This window comes from Corvus moneduloides, chromosome 8, assembly GCF_009650955.1.
Source record: "Corvus moneduloides isolate bCorMon1 chromosome 8, bCorMon1.pri, whole genome shotgun sequence".
In the NCBI taxonomy this organism is placed as follows: domain Eukaryota; kingdom Metazoa; phylum Chordata; class Aves; order Passeriformes; family Corvidae; genus Corvus; species Corvus moneduloides.
This window is the reverse complement of record NC_045483.1, coordinates 21,156,386-21,171,230: the sequence shown is the minus strand read 5'-3', so window position 1 is coordinate 21,171,230 and position 14,845 is coordinate 21,156,386. Positions and strand designations below refer to the sequence as shown.

Genomic DNA, 14,845 nt, shown 5'->3' with positions numbered 1-14,845 from the left:
ATGAGACATTAATATCTATGGAAATTAATGATATAGGTCTTTCCCACTAGCCCAAATCCCAGTGGACTTTTAAAGCTCTTGTGAATACAGGCCATAAGTGAGAACAAGGATTTTAAGCCTCCAAAGCCAGTTTCCTTTCCTTCACTTCCACTCCTGTTCTAGGCACCTGAGTTAGCTGGTGTAGGCTGCAGCTTGTCTTGTGGAGTAACTCAGTGTTTGGATGTGCTTTATCTTATGCAGTTACTGTGTCATCTCTGATAAATCAGTTGGTGTAGACTGTGGTAAGTGATAGCTGTGAAGACAGAGATGTCGTTTCTTGATGTTGAAGACAACTCTTTTTTGAAAAGAGGTTTCTCAATCCCGGGGGAGCAGTGAGAAAAGGAGAAGCAGTATGACATAGCCTGACATGTGAGGTGAAAAAAGGAGACAGAAGAGCTAAATCCTTAAACTTCAGAGTACTTCCTCTGTTCCTGGTTCTTTTACAGGGACCTTTCTTTCATAACGGGTATCCTTGTCTATGTAGCAGAATATAGTCAGTGTGTAAAGTTTCCTGCGGCTCTGGAGATGGGTGAGATGTGTGTGTTTATCCAGCTCTGTTTGCTGCTAGATACCTGATGTCATACACCTGACTTGAAATGTGACTTCATAGGGGACAGTCCAGTGCTTTCTCTGGGATGCACTTTCTAGATGCACATTTCAAATTACATGGGTACTCTGGAAGCTTTTTCAGGGAAAACAGCTTGTTAAAACCTATCCTATATTGGTCTCCAGTGCCTGCCAAATAAACTTAGTGTTTCTGCTGTATTAGAGTAGCTGCCCTTCTGAAAATGTCCATGTGTATCTTGGGGTTTTGTTTGTTGGTTTTGGGGTTGTTTTTTTGTTGTTGTTGTTTTTGTGGGTATTTTTTGTTTGGGTTTTTTTTTTGCTTGTTTTTTTGGGGGGTTGTTTTTGTTTTGTTGTTGTTGTTTTGTTTTTTTAAATTTTTATTTATTTCCTCATATTCCTTTATATCAAAACATATAACGTTTCACAGGTAATGGGCCAAGAAATAGCCCATTGGCTGGAGGAAAACATAGATGTAGAAGGAGGAACTTGTCTTTACTGGCCTCTGTAACCCACAGGGACTTGCTGGAACATTTTTCTTGGAGGCTGCTAGAGAGTATAGCCTGGTGATGCCAAGCAGGACTTTTCTGTTGTTTGCCAAAAGAATTGGTGTGCTGTTAAGTTTAATTTTGCCTGCCTCAGGGCCAGTCCATGTAAGCTTTGGGTATCAAATGTCCTCTGTTGAGATTGTGTCAGAGAGATGAGGAGCGTTGAAGTTGCACGGCTTTATTATATAACTGGTGCCTGTGCAGAGACAAAGCTTGATTGTGATGATGTGTTTCTTCAGTGCAAGTTAAAGTAGTGATTCATAGCTCCTGTGTTACTTTAAATATTCCTGATTTTTGGACTGCTCATTGAAAAGTGGCTTTCAGCTCTGCCCATTTTTGTTTAACTCGTGTGTCATCTGGCTTAGAATCTGCCAGCTCTGCAGATTAGGATGTTGTGTTGTGTCTGCTGCTTGTTATGAAGTTGCTGGATTAAAATTTTCAGTGCAGAGCAATGATCCACAGCCTTCTCTGTCTGTCTGAATTGCTCTTGCACTTAATAAGGATGATGTAGAGGAGTGAAGTGTTGGTCAGCTTGTCCTTTGTGTGGAAGTACTTCTACAGCAGTAGACTGGGAGTCGAGCTCTCATAACACATTTGTCTTCTCCAGACAGCCAAGTTCAGCATCAGATATATAAAAAAAGAGGCACAAGGCAGTTGGTTTTTTTGATAATCATTATCAAATATTGCTGACAAGTTCAGGTGACTCTAGTTGCTGCTAGCAGTTTATGTTGCTGCAGACCTGGTTACAGTTTTAAGGAAGCACATTATGTCTTGTTAACTCTTCGTGGCTCTGTACATTTAGTTTCTTCAGTAGTCCTGAAGGTGAGCTTAAAAATCTTCCCCTTCCACCACCTCACGAACAGTCAAGAAGTTTCTTATCTTCCTGATGAATTATGAAATCTTAATTGCTGAAGTTTTTTTCTCATTTGAAAACACAGCCAAAATTTCTTCCCCATCTTGGCAACAAAACTTGGGTCTCATGGTTGCAGTTACCTTATCTAAAGGGGTGGTGGGGGTTGGCTCAGGAACAAGACAACGTGCAGCTCGACTGAGCCAGAGGAACTTAAATTCTTCCTTCTGCATCTTTGAATTCCTGGATCCTGCATTGCAGTGACTTGACACTGCTGAGATCTGCCTCCCTGTCACACTGTTACCTTGTCTGCTAACCAGCTGTAGTCTGATACTTACTTAGCTGGTTCATCCAAAACCACAGACACCTGATGTGATCAGCTGATGGGGAGAAGAAGGGAACTCATGTCCAGAAATAAGCTCACTTGGTGTGGTTTCTCTTTGTTAGGCTATGTTCTTCAGGACCCTCTGTGGCTAGTGGGGTTAAGACAGAGCTGCTGGAGTTCTTGCACAGGAACAGTCACTATGTATGCAGCAGAGAAGGTGCTGATATGCCTGTGTTGCCTTTGGAGCAGCTCTGTGTCCTACTGTCTCACTTACTGCATGTCCACTTTAAAAGAGTTCATCTGCAATGCAGCTGTTAGCAGGGAAGTTCTGTAAATCAAGAGGGAGTGAGTGCAAGTGAGCCCAGTGTCTGCAGTTGTGGCTGGGTCCTCCCCAGGGCACAGGGAAACTTACTCAGAAAGACTTTTTGCAGGAGGAGAAAGGGATGGCAACGCACTGCTGATGGTAGGAGCCCCTCCCTTCTGTGCCTGTGTATGCATCAGCTGCTCAGGAGCTGGAAAACATGGAAAAGCACAGTGGGCAGCAGTCCTGGAACTGGAAAATCTTTTCATGCTTTTCCCCTCCTCACTCTGCCACAGAGTCTAACCAGGTGTTTGCTTAGGGCCAATCCTGTCAGGATGTCTTTATAGCACACTCCATTCTTACACAGGATGTCCTGTTGGAATTTGGAGCTTGTTGTGAGCTTCTGCACGTCACTCAGAAGTGCAGAGAGGCCCCATGGGTTGCAAGTTTACTACTGTGTTGTGCTTTGTTGCATGGGCTGTCAGAGGGACCACGTGCTGGCACAAGAGGATGATGCCAGTGACCCGTGGAGATGCTGTGGTGCCAGGGAGAGAGCCCACAGGTAGAGTCAGTTGGACTGCCCTGGCTGTTCAGGTGTTGCACCCAGCAGACTGGGGACTGCTGCTGAGTGAATTGCTATGAGGAGGAGGAGAAGAGCCACATGTGCAGTAGGCCTGCTTACAAGTGGGGTAGATGAGCCATCTGAGGGAATTCTGTGAGGATTGCAGCCCCTCCAATGCATGTCAGGGAAGCTGGCTGGGGAGCTTGTGGCTTTAAGCATGTGGCTGAGGAGTGGATGGCCTGTTGTTCTGCTCTTCCCCTGCCTCTCCTCTGCTTCTCCAGCAAGCAGAAGCTCCTTGAAAGCCTGCCTGGCTATCAGCCATGACCAGGAGCACTTGTGCGATTGCTTCCTGGTTCCCCATCCACAAGTTTCTGAGGATATTCTGGTGAAGAAATTCCTCTGTAGCTCACAGGGACCCATGGGGATACCTGGGGCCCCTTGGGCCATTGCTGGAGAGAGCCCCACAGGACCGCATAATGCTTTTCATTCTGGCACTTAACAGGCAAGGCTCTCTCTTTCACTGTATTTAAAAGTATTCTGGGCAGACTCAGTTCCAAATTTCTACTTCAATGTCTTTATTTCCACTTGGGAAAGCATTTGCAATTGACAGTCATTGGTGAAAAAATTGAAGTATGATTCACCACCCACTTTTCCTCCTCTGTTTCCTCTCTGCCTCTCCTGTTCTCTGGGCATTCGTTTTCCCTCTTGTAATAACCAAATTGTGCTAACTGTGTGTAAGCAATGTTCCCTCCCCTTTCGCTGGGAGACTGTCTGACTTGTTGTAATAAGTTATTTTTAGGGTTTGCTTCCTGGGATATTCTACCCGTGGCCAGTTATGGTGATGAAAATGTCACTGAGATGCAGGAAGGACTCCCAATTCATTGATAGCATGCCTGATCTTACTCTTGTAAGGGTGCCTGTGGGGGACATGAGTTCCTTACAAGTACACTGCTGGTGCTCAGGGACACAGCCCCAGTGACTGTGCAGCGTAACTCCCTGTGAAAAGCATACTGGGCTTCTGAATTAGCCCAGGGGGAAAAAAGAAAATAAGAAGAAAGAAGTAAAGCCTTTCTTTGGTTGCAGTGGAGTTTGCTTCTGCCCTCTTTCTTTTTTTGTATATAAGGATGTCAGTGCTGCAGAGCTGTGTGTCAGTGTACAGGGCAGTTCCTCACAGGCAATTTGCTCCTTGTACTGGATGTATTATGTTGCACTGGGTTGCTGCCAAATGGCCCGCCTAGGCTAGAGGAGAAGGTATGTGTGCCTATTCTTTTGAAACACCTCTCCCACCCCACGTCTGTGGCCTGCAACATCCAAAAAAGTTGATCCTTATGGCAGCTATAACTAACAAAACATGAATGTAATACAGGTAAATTACAGAGCCCAGCTGAACAAGGCCATGAGCTGACAAAATACAGTCTCTGGTGTCAGTGTTGGCTTAAGGAGCACGTGGGTCTTTCTCTGAAGATGTCTGTTCCCTCTGTGTTGCAGCACATCTCTTTTCCATTTCGGTCTCATACCTTGGATCAGGAAAACAAGTTCAGAAGAACCATTCAGTAAGAAATTATTGAAGTAGTGGGGATGGCAGATACTTGTTTTCCAGGTAGACTGGACATCTATTCAGATCTTCATATTTATTGGAGCAGCTGTAGAAGGGGTTGCTTTAGTGGAGCTCTGGAAACCAGGATCTTGTGCAGCTGGGTCTGAGAAAAGTGCGTGTGGAGTCTTAGGTTAGTGATAAGATGTGGAAATAGGTTTTGTGTGCCTGTATGGTACTCCTGGAAGAGGGCTTAGGAAGCAGAGCCCCTTGAGTGGCTTTGGATCAAGGTAACAGAGAAGTTTAACTTGGTTTTCAGGCCTGATGCTGTTGGGATCGGGAAGCTGGTGTGGCTGAAGTGCAGAGATGGTAGCAGCAGTCTCAACTCTGGGTGGGTGCTATGCCTGTGCAACACAGAGCCTTGAGAGCTGCCTGCAGGAGAACCCAGTTACAGAAACACTGGGGGAGACTCCTCCCTGATTAGATAGCATCTTCAAAGTTATCAGTGCTTAGAAACTCCTCTTATGCTTTTGCATACAAACAGTTTCTTTCTATGTGTGTAACATACATGCATAAGCCTGTGCATGTTTTTAAGTAATCCTCACACTTAAAGTTGTTTTGGTGAGTGGTAACTTTTATTACATCTTCTTGCTGTCTTGCTTCCATACAATACCTAGAAGTGCCTGAGCACTTTATATGCACTGGATGAAGTTCTCAGGCTCTTCAGGAGCCGGAGGCAACCACGCCATCTCTGTCCCTGCTGCCTTGTGTTCCTAACTGCCACATGGATTTACTGATACATGGTGTGCTTTGCTCTTTGGTACGGAAGTATTTTGGTGGCTCTGCTACAGGTGGTATCTGGTGTGGCACGTGTGCATTTTAAGTCTTCTCATTGAAATGTCTGGGTAGCTGCTCTGTATTTACAGCTTGCTCTGCTTAATTTAAAGTTCTCCTAGCATAACTAGGGGAACTTAGCCTTAAAATAGATGGTTTGACCTTTTTTTTTTAATTATTCTAAGCCCCTGAGGCTTGATGTTCCTTCTTGTCAGAAGAGCGTATTTTAACAGAGGTATTATCTCTTTTGGAGAGAAGTCATTCAGCACTGGGATACAGTGTCATTTATCTGTGCCTTTAAGAAGATTTTCTATTGAGTTTACTTCTCTCATTCATGTCTCTCAAATATCAAATCAAGGCAGCATTTCCAGCATCCTTTCTTCTCCCAACTGGCTGGAACAGCTAAAAAAGAAGCAATAGATATAGACTTGGTGTTGCATGGACATGGGCCCCGCAGCGTGTGTCATGCATGATGGCATTATGCAGTGAAGAATGATGTTCTGCTGAATACCAGTATTAAGAGCATGCAGAAATTCTGAGGTATTGTTTCCCTCCTGAGCTTCTCTTACTTTCATTCAAGCATACATTTCCTTGGTTCATTAAAAAAAATCCAGCTGTTTGGTGACCAGTGGCTGCATTATCATGCAGCATTTTATTCAAGAGCCATGTTGTACAGATGTGTATTGGAAAGCCGGGGCTGGATGCAGTCGGTCTGCAGGCTTGGACAGCCCTGACAGTGATGGCTGAATTGGAGTGCGTTGGGTTTGAGAAGGAGCTTGTGTAGCCCCTCATGCACAGGGAGAGCCTTATGGTTTCTGTTCATATGTTGGTAAAGGCAATCAATGCCAGGAACTTCCTCTTCCAAGTAGGGTTTTTCCCAAGGTTTTGTTAATGTGCTTCCACCTATGGGTGTTCAGTCTTGTTTTCTGGGACCTTGGTTCTCTTTGCCCCCAAGGCTTTGTCCTTCCAAAATTTGTATTCCCCTACCTGAGACAATGTCATCATTCCACTGCAGTGTGCTCCTCTGCACCGCCAGGAAAGTGTTCCTGCGGATTTTTTTAAGCATGTACCCTCAGTCTTACTTTGTTGTTCTTCCTGTCAATCGTGTAATGCATCAACAGGTTTCATTAGGCATCCTTTAGCCTCCCAGTACTACTAGTGGGCAGGGAAGTATTAGCCCTGTTTTACACTTGGAAATACTGAGAAAGATGCAAATTTTCAAGTGCTTTCCAGAGCACTTGGCAATGAGCCATGATGAGTTAGGAAAAGAGTCCAAGTCATAGTCTTTGCTGTAACAGTGATAAGAGTGTAGGTAGAAAAAAAGCTGTGGGCATTTGGCAAAAAAATAACGTGGGCTAAAGCATGTAGTATTACAAGGAGTTGTGGTCTAGTTTGCTGGTTGTAGGAGTAATATTTTGATGTGTTTTCTGTACTACTTTTCACTCCGATTTGCTTACTGTTTATGTAATACAGCTCCAAAATATGTTATATTTGGTATGCCTTTGGACTCTACCTTTCTGTGATTTTTCCAGGTGATGAGGATTGAAAACTCAATCAGAGGTGACTGCTGTTGGTACAGAAGACTCTTAGATGACAATAAACACACAGTGGCTTTGTGTGTGTGTGTTTGAAGACTAATCAGAAAAATTAAAGGAGGTCACTTAGATGTAAAATTATTTCCTTGTATTAGTCATAACTTCAGGAACAGGCAGAGTAACATTTCTAATAGTTTATTTTCTGATGTGTGTAAAAGTACGGTGGCAAAAAAGAAAACTTAAATCTCTAAGATAAGCAACTGTACTTAAGAATTTAAAAACCCCAATTTTATGACAAGAATTTAGGTAAACTCTAAAATTGTCTGCATTTTGGGATCTAAGTAATTGATTCAGTTGTGAAAATTTAGATTATGGGATGCTGTCAGGAAACTGTTCCTGCCCTGCTCTTGCTGTGTCTTTTTGGCTAACTAATCTGTTAGTGCAAAGGTTCCTACCTTCCTGGAGAATTTGGAAACATCCATATTAATGCATGGTTAAGGCATTTGAAGTCTTTCCACAGGAAACAGCTGTAGGTGCACAGGGTATACTGCTGCAGGCCCTCTTGACCATATGATAATGTCAAACTAATATGCAGTCTTCAAGAGCAGAACATCCTTTGACATGCAGGGAGGAATAAAATCTTGTGTGTGTTTAAGAAGATTACTGTTAGCTCATCAGAAGGAATAATGAGAAGTTATGGGACAGAGCTGAAGATCTGTCATTAACTGAAAGCTGGTCCAGGGGAAGGAATAAAAAACTTGAGGAAATGACCAGACAGCTATTCTACACTTAATGATGTGTATTCTGGGGATACTGCTTACTTTTCAAATAGTGTGATTCAGGTTTTGTTTAGAGGACAGCCAGAAACATGCTGTGGCAGTGCTGAAAGGAACAGCCCTATAAGAGGGAGAGTGGAGGGAAAAGGAAAATACTAGGGAGAGGTGGAATGTGATTAAGGTTAATTAAAGTGTACTGTGAAAACTAGTTAGATGCTCTGGTCTGCCCTTTCTGTAACAAAAAACAAATGTGGTTATGCAACGAATTGAAAATTTATCTTTTCAATAATTCATTTCAAACTTGTTGCCTTTAGACAAATATTGTAGATTAGAAAAAAAGGATGAAAAACTTGCGTGTAATTAAAGTCAGCATATTTGAAGAGGAATGCTTTTTAAGAAGTAAAGGGCTTACAGACTTGTTTCTTCAGTTTTTTTCTGTGTTTTGCATTGTGAGATTAATCCCTTCTTTTCTTTGTACAGTGTGACTGGGATCATCCTGAAACACAGATCCGTATCTTTTTTTTTTTTTTTTAATTGACAGTTGTTTTCTTCATAACTTCAGAGAAGAATACAGGCTTCCCTTTGGAGAGGAAGGTGCTCTCCTAGCACCAGAGCAGGAGAGTCAAAGATGGAGGAAGGAGAGGATATTCGATTCCAGGATTGGGAATGATTCATCCTGTGTCTTGATACAAAAAACCCCAAACAAACAAGAAAGAAAAACCACAAAAAACAAACAAAATAAAACAACAGCAACAACAAAAAAAAGCAGCAAAGGCCATCCAGACACTATCTTTTTTCAGTCTGTCTTTTCTGCCATCTGTCTGTCCTAATGCTCCAGCATGTTGCAAGTTAAATTGTGGCTATTCTACCTGAATTAGCAGGTTTCAGACACCATTGGTTACAGAACGCGAGACAAAATGAATTAGTGGTCTGGCAATGAGTGTATATTAAATTTAGGAGCTGACAGTATTACCTATCATGACTTGACTTTCTCCACTTTTGGAAATTGTATTTGTCTTTTTGCACTTGAGCTTTGTTTTCATCTTTAGCAGGTATGAATAGTGTGTAATGCTGCTGAGGACTAATGCTCATGCACGGACCTATGCTAGCACTATTGCACATAATGTTTTGGCCTCCAGATTGCAAAGATTTTTCTGCTAGTTTATTAGGGATTTTTTTGATGGGGGACAGAGGAGGAGATAGCAAAAGGAAAGCCTGAAGAAAATGTAGCATTCCAGGATGCTGTTTTTAGAACTTCTGTGTGGTGCAGATTTACATAAAAGACACTTAAGAAGCATTTCCCTACCACCCCCAGTTTCTTAAACTCATATGAATAAAAGAATGTTAATATTGTGAAGGAGGATATGAAGCACTATTCTTCCAGGCTCAGTCCTGTGAACAGCCTGGATGTGGTGCATGGTTGGAATTAACTTTTTACACTGGAGCTATAAACATTGTTCTGCTTCTCTCTGTAGATGATATGGTGGTGACCTCCAAACAAACAGGGTGTCTGTTCGTGACTAGAAATTCACATTGATTTAAGCAACATTTGAATTGAAATCATGAAGAGTATGATGTCAAGCCTTCTCCATGGGAAATGATATTACAAGTTGCTAGCTTTTTCAAGCACAAGTTGTAGTGGTGTCAGCTATATTACTAACTGAAAGCCCTGCTGACTCTGCAGGTTTTGTGAAGCACTGAAACACCACAACAAATACAGAAGGTACTTCTCTGACTCTTGAGTGGATTTTAATTTTTATGGAATCACAGAGTCATAGAATGGCCTGGGTTGGAAGGGACCTTAAAGATCATCTAGTTCTAACCCCCTCTGCCATGGACAGGGACATCTTTCGGAAGTCCAGGTTGCTCAGAGCCCCATCCAACCTGACCTTTAACACTTCCAGGGATGGGGCAGGCACAGCTTCTCTGGGCAACCTGTGCCAGTGCCTCACCACCCTTACAGGGAAGAATTTCTTCTTAATATCTGATGTAAACCTCTTCCAGTCTGAAGACATCCCCCCTTGTCCTGTCACTACATGTTGTTGTAAATAGTCCCTCTCCATCTTTCTTGTGGGCTCCCTTCAGGTACTGGAAGGCTGCAATTAGGTCACCCTGCAGCCTTCTCTTGTCCAGGCTGAGCAATCTCAGTTCTCTCAGCCCTTCCTCACAGGAGAAGTGGATTAGATCCCTCTAATCAACTTGGTGGCCCTCCTATGGACTCGCTCCAACAAATAGATGTGCTTCCTGTGCTGGGAACTCCAGAGCTGAAGGCAGCACTCCATGTGCACGTTGTTGGCTCAGGTCCAGTGTCTCATCCACCAGCACCCCCAAGTTCTCGGCAGGGCTGCTCTGGATCTGTTCATGCCCCAGCCTGGATTGATACCTGGGGTTGCCCCAGCCAGGTGCAGCACCTTGCACTTGGTCTTGTTAAACTTAAGGAGATTGCATGGGCCCACTTCTTGAACTTGTCCCCACCCCTCTGAACTATTGCCTGGGCTGACTCTCATAGGAAGAAGCCAACTTCCCCTGTTCTCAGTAGTTCTGTAGCTTCATACAATTGAAATTCTTGTTCAGGCTTCTCTTTAGGCTTCCAAATACACACATTATTTCAGACTTTCAGCAGAAGCGAGAGTTCACTGTTCAGTCTGTATGTGTGAGGTGGCAGGGGGGAAATATGTATTTGTTTCTTTACATTGCCTATGTGCCTGAAATTTAAGGATGTGGTTGCATATCTTTGTAAATCCATGATGTGATCACAAACCCCAGAAAGGTCTGAAATTTTGGCTTGAGTAAAAAAGAGGAGGTGGGGGTGTTTTTTAGTTTTTTTTTTTTTTCTTGTTCCAGTTGCTTCTGTTTTAAAATGAAGTGTTGTTCATTTTTAAGTCATGAGGTATAGCTTAATTGCAAACTGGAGATCTTTAAAACCATCCTTCTCTTAACTGTCTACTAATTTGGAATAACTGTGAATCCAAATGAAGGGCAAATAGTGCTTGGTTTTGAATTATTGGTATTTATGGAAAGGCAAACTGTTTCCTTCCCTCCTGCCCTTGCCACAATAAGGGCATTGCTTTTGTGCAGTGTAAACTGCATTTAGTAATGGTCTTGTGCTTAAGAGCTTCTAGTTAATGAGACCTATTAACAATAATGAAAAATGGCATCCTTAAAGTGCAGAGCTAGTTAGAAAAATAATTCTCCAAGAATGACTGGGTGGCTGTGTACTCGTTCTTGGCTTATTTAATTTAGGGGGTGGGGGAGGAGCACAGTCTTGGCTCTGAAACTAATTATTCTCCTACAAATGTGCCTGTGATCTGCAGTTCCCGCTGGGGATTTGCAGAGCTGGGGCTTCTAGAGCTAAAGAGCTTCCCAGACTGAACCTAGCTGAGACTGGGGCGTGTAGGCTTGGCTTTGCATTCCCAAACCTCAGTGGGAGCAGCAGTAGTAAAACCCATTTTTTGTCTGCTCAAATGAACACATCTGAGTCAACAACGCAGAGCAGTTGCATGGAGTAGGAAAGTGGGTTTTTTTACATAATTATTCATCTGGCTATGTTTGTATTTTAGTGTGTAGCCACCTCCGCATCATGTGCTGTTTTAGTTAGACAGGATATGCCTTGCTTTTCAATATGTGAATAATCCTGCTTAAGGAAAGGGAAGGATTGGCAATGACTATATTGGATTTGAAATACAAAAACCCCTACATTCCTGCTTAGGAACAGACACAAGGAGACTGCCTGGATGATGTCTGTTCATATGAGTAAATAGTGAGGCATTACAGGGAAAGTCTACAGAAGTGGAAGCTACCTATATCTCTGCCTTAGTGTCCTACCACTCAGTATCACACTACCGCGTACATTTTAATAATTTCCTTTTCAGCTAGGACAGCCTGTCATGCCAGCCAGCAGACTTGGAATAGCTTTACTTAGTATGGGACCACCTTGTCCATCTTCACTGAAAAGGATTTCTCTGGTTGTTCTCTTACTGCTCTGTTTGTGCTAAGAATTACGGCTTTCTGTGGTTATAGGTGTTCTGTATATTGGGAGAACTTCCATGCTATGGGACAAAGTGGGCACATTTTGGACAGAGAAGAGATTTTTACATAAAGGGGATGTTTCTTTTCCCACATTGGGAGCAGCATTGATTGCTGAAGACAGACTTAATTTCTTGGTTCTGTACCCTGGCTGCCAACTCAAGTTAATGGTACCACACCCTTCAGGGTTTTAATTGAAATTCATTGTCTAAGAAGGCACCATTCTATTAAACTGCCATCTGTGGCAGGATCACATGCTCAAAGCAGTCCTAGATGGATAAACAGTGTCCAGCTCAGTGGCGATTCTTCTGTCTCTTTATCCTTTGGTGCTAAGCAGAAAGGTGTCAGTGTCTGCTCACAGAGGAGCTATTTCTGTGCTATAAAGAAAGAATTTCAAACCACTTTGTCCTTGCCTCTAGCAGGTTTTGGGAGGTTCATGTAATTTTTCAGGATATGTTATATGCTCGCACATGTGTGTATCCTTTGTGGAAGAGTTGGAGTGTTTGCCACTGAGCACTCAACCCCTACTGTAGGGACTGTTGAGCCATCTGTGGGAGACAGTCACCTTCTTGAAAAGAAAACAGACTTCTGAGACGGTTTCTGTGTGGAAATTGGAATCCAGTGGATACCTAGGGCATGCAGGAGCATTGGCTAGCAGCTTCCTTTAAAATGGAGCTGAGAAAGATGCTGCATGGTGAGCTGCTGCATCCCCAGTGGAGCTGCAAGCTTGCTGGACAGGAAGCAGGCCAGTGCATCAAGGAGGCGGCTGGCAGTGCAGTGGGGAGCAGAGCACTGATGAGGGTGTGCAGAGCGCTGCTCTGTAGGTGAGAGGAGAAATTAGTTCTTGGTGCAAAGTGTTTTGTGGCCTGACGGCCAAAGCCACTCACCAGTGCCAGCTTTGCATGTGTGTTTGGCCAGATTTTCTTTTTGTCTTGCTCTCTCCTGCTGTACATTGCCACAAGTCCAAGATTTGTGAGTTTGACCCAGAATTGTAAGGATATGTCTGCTCTGTTTTCTTAGACTGATGTGTTTGAAAAGATTGGGATTTCCTTACGTAAAAATCAAAAGAGATGATTTCCCCTAGAATTTCATATCTTCTAATAAGGTGTTAACAGAAGGAAGGGAAAAAGTAATTCAGCAAACCTGAATACCATGATGTAAGCTTGGGCTAAAACTTGGACTTTATTAATTGCCTCTTGCTCTCCTTAGCTAGTCTGTTTTTGAGATGGAAGCACTGAGCACCCATGCATCTGCTGGGCATAATTTATCTTGACATTCCTATTGTCGAGCATTCCTTGGGATCAAACATTTAATCATGTGTTCTCTAATCATATCTGTGATGTGGCATCACTACCAATTTGCATAGACAATGTTAATTCTGCTATTTTTTTTAACTTCTAGGTATTTTGGAACAGAACGTAGGTATTCCATTTTTAAAAATATGTGTTATGCCTTCTGGGTCTATATAAATGTCCTTCCCCTCTCTCTTCATTGACTTGGTCATTCAGTGCTGCAATCCAGTGTTTTATTACTCGCACTCCTGGGTTAACTGTTGACTGGTAGGGAAGGAAGGCTTTTTCATCTATGAATCCTTTGCTAAGAGAGAATGTCTTTTGCAGTAGGGGCCACTTCTCCTCCTTCTAATCTCCCTTCCTATGACTTGTGAAAAGTGTACAAAAGAGCTTGGGGAACAAAGATACAGTTTGTCACAATCTGCCATCACTTCCAAGATGTCCAGAATGTCTTTTGACTGGAGTGAATCAGGGTAAATGGCTGGGTGCCACTTCAAAGTGCACTTAACGTTTGGATATTAGAGCATAGTTTCTGTGTAGCTGGTATGGAAGAGGACACACCAAGAAGTGCCCTTTGTTAGAAGCACCTATAGCAAATGGGTATCTCTGGGATAATATTGCCCTTTTCCTTAAAAACCTTACTCACAGCTTATGTGGTGATAAGAGGTCATTGCATTTCAGTGTCTGCTGAGGTTTGGTATTACATTCAGACAGAAAGCCCAATACCCCCTCTTTTTCGTTTTGGTTTTTTTTTTTTTTTCCTTTTTTTTCCCCTCCCTTTTCCCTCCTGTCTGTCTCCATTCTTTTAGAAGTAGCTAATGTCTGGTCAAAGCAAATCAGATTGTTGGGCAGGCATCATCTGTGGAAAACCAGAGATTCGTACTGGGCCTCAGCCTTTTAGAATTGCATACGATTTTGAGTCTTGGATTGTGCTTCTGTAAAATGGTGTATTTGGTTATGGCTGGAGCTATTACGCTAAATTAATTGCTGTTTAAAGCATCTGAAAATCCAGTGCTAGAAGTTGTCATAGGAAATGCCAGGTGTTCTTTTTGCAGCCAGTATGAAATGCTGGATCTGTATTTTATTTGAAGGGTGTTTCAAATTGTTCTTCTTGATGCTTAGTCATGACCTGTCTATATGTTAACATGTATTTTCTACATAGTAAATGGAGACTTTAACAATTTATGTGCTGAGCAGAAGGATCTTTCCTATAATATGAAATATTTGCTAATAAGCTGTCATGTTTTGGATCACTCTAGTCTACTGAGGTAGATTATTAGAGCTGGTCTGGTGATGCCCACAGAGCTTTGCTGATCAGAATCTTATGAACTGAACCAGAAGTAAATATTTTATCTTTGTAATAAAATTTCATAAGCTGAGTGATCTCAAAGTGCATTCCAAGCTGACAGTGGTAATGGGACCACTGAATTGCAGTCACAGGCTGGGGAATCACAGAATAAAGCTGTTATCTTAAATTGGAGCTGAATCTGAATTCTCCTATTGCATAACTCAGACACGATGAAGACAGTTAACATGTTGGGAATATGATGCTTCAGCATAAAATCAGAAGAAATAATAAAGCTTTTTTTCTTGAGGGGGGAGTGGTGATAGTTACTGCTCTTTTAAAAGTGTGAGGAGCAGAGGGAAGCAGCCTTGCAC

General features: G+C 42.7%; 1 protein-coding gene across 1 annotated transcript in view; it reads left to right on the top strand.

Moving 5' to 3' along the window:
• CAMK2G (calcium/calmodulin dependent protein kinase II gamma) overlaps positions 1-14,845 on the top strand; it is a 119,842-nt gene that overhangs the window by 11,486 nt on the left and 93,511 nt on the right.